The 6000-nt window shown below is 36.7% G+C and overlaps 1 protein-coding gene across 1 annotated transcript in view; it reads right to left on the reverse strand.

Moving 5' to 3' along the window:
* ZFHX4 (zinc finger homeobox 4) overlaps window positions 1–6000 on the reverse strand; it is a 126054-nt gene that overhangs the window by 115516 nt on the left and 4538 nt on the right. The window lies entirely within an intron of this gene.

Below are 6000 nucleotides of genomic sequence, written 5' to 3' on the forward strand. Positions count from 1 at the left end.
ATATACGTTATGTATAGCTATGTATAGCTGACTACACAATGTTGTTCTTTGAACATTCGTTTCTCTTTATATATGTAAGCACAACAGCATAATCTGAATTACAGTAACTGAAACTTGCAGTCGAAATTAAATTTCATAAAACATTTAAAACCTTAAATGAACATAAACCTGAAAGTACTATAAAAATTGAAATATCCTCTATTGTGAGGTTTATGTTTAGCAACAAATTAGAATAACTTTTGTTTATCATTGAAAACAGCTTTCTTCACCTAAACAAACAAGAAGAATAAGATTAAGCAAAACATGTTTTGGCTCCTCAGATGTGCAGACATATTCCAATTTTCTTTCCACAATGATTTTTATGCAAATCAATGCTGCACAATCTCCTGACCTCTTTTACCATCATACTGGGACAATGACAGTTCAATAATTGGACTGGCACATATCTAGGATATTTGATTTTAAATTAAAAAGTTAGTGCAGGATAACTGAAATGAAAAGAATGCGACTTTCTGTTGATTCCGGACTGATCAAGTATCAACATTTCATGCCAAACAGAGTAAAGCAAACAAAGTGATTGGGGCTGTTAGTCCATTCGTCCCCGTATGCATATACTTCACACCCCCCACCTCAGTTGTTAATTCCTAACAACGATGCTTTCATCCAGAACAAGGATAATGAGAAAAACCCAAGCAGTGTTCCTTGGGGAACTGTTACACTAAAAGTTACCTAAGGACTAAATCCCACTTGTGCCTCCTGCACGTGATAAAGATGAGCAAAGCATTCAATATCCCTGGCTGATTTAAAATCCAAATATGCAAACAGCATTATGGAATCCAGACAGACTATTCTGCTTCGCTGATGACAGATGCAGAAAAAAAGCTAGTCTAATTAAGATTTTGACTTTGAACCAGCAGAGAAGTGGACACCTCGCTTTAAAAAAGCGGTGCATAACCCCAGCTGAAGAGCAGGTGCTGCACGGTATTTGCATTTCCTGCAGAGGATGCTAGCTAGCAGGACCAAGCAGCTGACCGTGAAAATTCTTGGCCCTAAGTGACCCAAGGACAGACTATAAATCCATCCTATAAAATATAGTAAAAGCCCCGTTTGTTCTTCCACCCTTTCAATATGTGATGTTATACATTTGTGATTATTTCATTTTATTGGGCTCTTTAGAAAGCTGTTTATGATCATTTGTGGACAAAACAAAGGCTCATTGTAAACTCTTTTTTAAATAAGTTGGAAGGTCAATATGAAACAAAGGGCACCACTTTCATGACTGCTACATGCAAGCTATGCTTGTGTGTGTAGTATTACAGCGCATTTCAGCAAAGGGATAGAGTCCTAGCTAATTACAAAGCTAACATATAATAGTATTGCATTAGCAGCCCAAGAAATTCCTATTGAATTGCATACATCTGAAAACAGAAAGACGTGCTTGTGCTGAAACTTAATTATCTTGGCAAAAACTGTGAGGGCCAGATTCTCAGAAGACATAAACACAAAGCTCTGCTTTACACTCCTGAGGACCTAATTCTTTGTTTATTCAGATAACCTCCATCAGATAAAACTTACCATTTGGATTGACTAATTTGCCTTATTATTTATGGTATCTACAGCTAAGTAACACAATTACTACTCAGCTTGTGAGTAGGAAAAAGAATACTGCTGATCTACAAATACAAGGTCTGAAAGAGACAATCAGCGTGCTCTGCCAGGTTAAAAATGTTAATGCTGTTGCATTCCACCCTAGGCAAAGAAGACAAGCCTTTTTCAAGGACAGTTCTGACTGAAATTCTTTTTTATGGGTTCAAAGTAAAACATTATGGTAAAAAATGAATACAGCTTTGTTTGTTTCTTCAGTCATCGTTAGCAATAGACATAAAGGTATTCTGTTTTTGAGCCCATATGGAAAGATCATCAACACTTTCTGCTTCTGGGTCCTTTGCCAAAATACCATATCCCACATGCCTTTTACCTTAAAACATAAAAGAAAAGGTGTTGTTCTGGTCAAATAAAGAAATAATTTTTACTAGCATACGTCTAATGTTAAAGCTGCCTAAATCCTGCCAAAGACATTAAAACACCATCTGCAAAACAGATTTTCATTAAATTGATCAGTTTAAAGTTAAGCAGCTAGGCAGATGATGCTTTGGAGCTAACCTTTAACCTTTAACCTTCTTAAACTGAAATCAGGTCACTCCTTTGGGGTAATATCTTTGCAGTTTGAGAATATGAGAGGTAAAGTGATCTATCCAAATTGAACTGACAATCATAGCATTAATAGTGTTATGGATCAATATTTTGTCAATAAAGGGAAAACCAAGGTAGTTTTCACACAGCTGAGTATTACTCTGCTAACTGCTGCCTGTCACTTTCCCTGAGCTCCTAAATAGTTGCATATATGACGTAATCTATGGTAAATATCCAGTATAAAATTAATGTCTTTTAAAGCTATTATCAGCTAATTGAATAATATTTTTGATAGACTAATTTTAAATATTTATTTGTGGTTAGAAATTGATCCTGTCGTTCAGTTACTTGGTTAACTGAAACTTCTTTTCAGCCGCTCCAGTTTACTTTGCAAAAAGGTACGCTGTATTTATTTATTTATTAAAAGTACTTGGAAACTATTTTATGAGCACAGGACACGATATATGTGGTTCCCTGAATCAAAAGCTATTTGACTAAGCTACAAAATGGCTTCCTTAAGAGCAGTTCCAGCTATATGTACTTTATATCCACAGAGATAGATCTCTGTCCTGCCTCAGCTTCCCAAAACTGCAGAAGCTGAACGCTTCCTCCTGCAGCATGGAAATGCACTCTGTTGCTATAGAGGCTTTCTCTGTTTACTGGTGGAGTCACCGGATGCTTCTTGATGGATGCTGCGAAGGACTCGCAACTGGTCTGTGGTTTAATTTGCTAATGTCGAGCTCCACAATTCCAAATGTAAGTCTTTGGGAAATTCATTTAGCCCAAGCTGAGTTCACTCAGGGTAAGGCTGTCTTTGTTCTGGTTCCTAGCAGCCACGTTACCAACGCCATTTGAATACTGCGTTTCTGTAATAAGCAATCAGGCCATTTCTTTTTAAATAACTTAAAAAACAGCTAAAGGTTTCACTTTGCCATATTTAGAATCTAGCTCTAAAAGTGACATTTCAATACTGCCTAAAATTACACAGCCTCAGAAGAGAAGCTCTGATGTTCATGGTTGCTTTAAAAGCTACGGTTATGAAAAGACATTCTTTTATTCCATCTATAGTTAAGCACAGGAAGAGAAATCAAGCTCTTACGGCAACATTTATAAAAAGAAAATTCACAAAACAATAACGTTTAAATAAATATAAATGACTAAAGAAAAAAACTTTGAGGTACTTGACAAAGCAAAGGCACAAAGTCACAGATTTTTTTTCTGTGCTTTCAGATGGTTTTAGTATTAAAGTTTTTATTGCCAAACCATATTCACAGCATCTTAATTTTAAAAGAGTTAGAGGAGCTGCTTGAATATAAACACAATTCATGAATATTCGATAACGCTCCCAAGGTATATATCTATTATTCATACAAATTAATGTTCTTTTTTTCCTCAGGTGCTCTAAAAGTTTATCTGATGTATCAAGAGAAAAAAAGTTTACAGTTCTCTTGGTGTCAACAGCTTCACCAAGACCTGACAAAACTATCAAGTCTGCTAGCAGATAACTTTACAGACTTTCAAAATCTCATTTATTTCCACCTTGAGGCCTGAATGTACATCCACAATTAAAAGTAAAGTTTTCTGGGTGATGTACAGAGGCATTACATTCTGTAATGCATGTTATAAAGCATACATATCTAGAACATTTTGGTTATTTGGGACACATTGTAGTGCTGCCAAGCCCAAATCTTAAAAAAACCAATAATACTAATACCCCAATTGATATTTTAAATAAGTCATTCCTCTCCTTCAAATTAGCCTTAAAATGCAATTATATAAAAATATGTGTGCACTTGTACATGCTATCTGCTTTCTGAGAGTTCTTAAGCCTAGCTGGGTTCAAATTTCAAGCTCCTCTAAGAAGTCATGAGAGACAGAAACTTTTTAATCCCAGGGACAGGTCTTAAAAAATACATGTACCAGGAGACTTGCAACCCTATGGTTACCAGCAGTACACTTTCAATTGTCCTTCTGTAGGACATGAAGCTTAGAGGGTGTCTAAGAGCTTATGCATTCCTTCTCCACTGAGATGTCTTTCAACCTAACCGATTCAGAGACTGGAAAAAGGTTAGCGATGGTCATTTGCCATGTGTGATAGCTGCACCACATAGGCACTACTGAATTGCTTGATCTAACAAACCAGGATCTGGAAAAGAAGCAGGTTCAGCGGCGGAACATTTTTAGTCATAAGGGCTAAGAGCTGAGACTCACTCCCTTAGTACGCTAAATCAAATGTTTTGTAAGACATGCTGCAAACCCAAACATATTTGACGAAGATTTCTCTAGGGGTGGGGTTGAGTGAGTGAAGAGACAGTGCTGTTTTGAGCAGATAGTTTGTACCTTGCAACTCCATAGCTATGCCTACAGCTTTATTTTAAAAATAAGCAACTGGCATCTTATTTTCAACAGTCGCCGAAGCTTTGGCAGTGAAGCCATCTGAGAAAAGCCCTCTGCCTTCCCATCTCCCATTCTATCATTCCTATCTGTGACACAGTTTGCAGCAGCGTCTCTCTGAATGGTGGCATTATAAAACAGATCATTGAAATAATCCAGGTTAACACTCCAAAAAAGAGACGGGGACCAACTATGTTTAACCTAGATCATTTAAAAAACCTGACTTAGAGTGTGGCTCCACAATCAGCGTAAATGGAGGGAGCAAGGAACCGCTTTATGGGTGACAGGGAGCAGGAACTTCTGAAGGCAGTTTTGCTGCTGAGGCAGGCTAACTGTGTCACTAGACTCGCAGCTCTTTTGGCACTTTTCAAAATGGGACTTTGGATCTTCAAAAAAACCAACAAACAAGCACAAAAAAACCCCACCTCCCTAGAGTTAAGGAAAAATGCAATTTAAAGAAAACACATTATGAAATTAGCAGAGCAGCCAGCACTGTGGGACAATATAATAGACCCAATCTTGTGTTACTGCCATTTTTGTCCATAGCAGATCCACCAAGGTTACAACTATCAGATTATAAAATGAAAATCCACGTTACTGCCTGTGCACCCTGTGTTAGCTCAGAACAACCATTTGAACATGGTTGAACACCAGCAAAATGTTCTTTCTTTCTTAAACTAGAGGTCTGCTGAGGCTTTTCTATATTTGTTCCGTGTGTACATATTTTCAACATGATTAGAAAACCAGCATAGTTGCTGTAATCAGCAGATGACTCCTGATAGTTTAGTTATCACAGATTTCTAGTATAAATCAATAGATAACACTTGCAAAATGGATTTTCTAATCATATTTAGAGCTTGTTACAGTGACTAATGGTTTGCAATATTTCCTGAATTTTTATATCCCCTAGACAAAAGAAGTTTTTAATAAGTTACAAAGTTATTCATCTTGGAAATGAATGTGTTATATTTTGTACATGAACCAAGACAATCAAGCCAATCCAGTAAACACACTGCAGAAAATAAGTTACCCCATAATTAGGGTTTGGAAAAAGTCATGACAAGTTGTGTAATAAATGGTATTCATCACTCCCACATATTCATTATATCCACATAGTTTTTTCCAGTAAAGATAAAAATATAGTTGCCGTTCTACTAACATATTTATCTACACCACACCCTTTCATGTTTGTGAAAAATCATTACTGGCTTGGAAAAGAAGGGCAGACAAAAGGATGACAGCGCTTACTTTTGAATATCCTTGGTAATAATGTGGCATATTGCATGTGCTTAGTGAAAATACCAATGTAATACTTGGCTGTCATAGATTACGGTTGCAAATAGATACATATGCCAGAAAGTGATCTCCTTCCCTATGCACGGTATGGAAAAATCATCATTTTCCACACTCTCC

This window comes from Calonectris borealis, chromosome 2 (assembly GCF_964195595.1).
Source record: "Calonectris borealis chromosome 2, bCalBor7.hap1.2, whole genome shotgun sequence".
Taxonomy (NCBI): domain Eukaryota; kingdom Metazoa; phylum Chordata; class Aves; order Procellariiformes; family Procellariidae; genus Calonectris; species Calonectris borealis.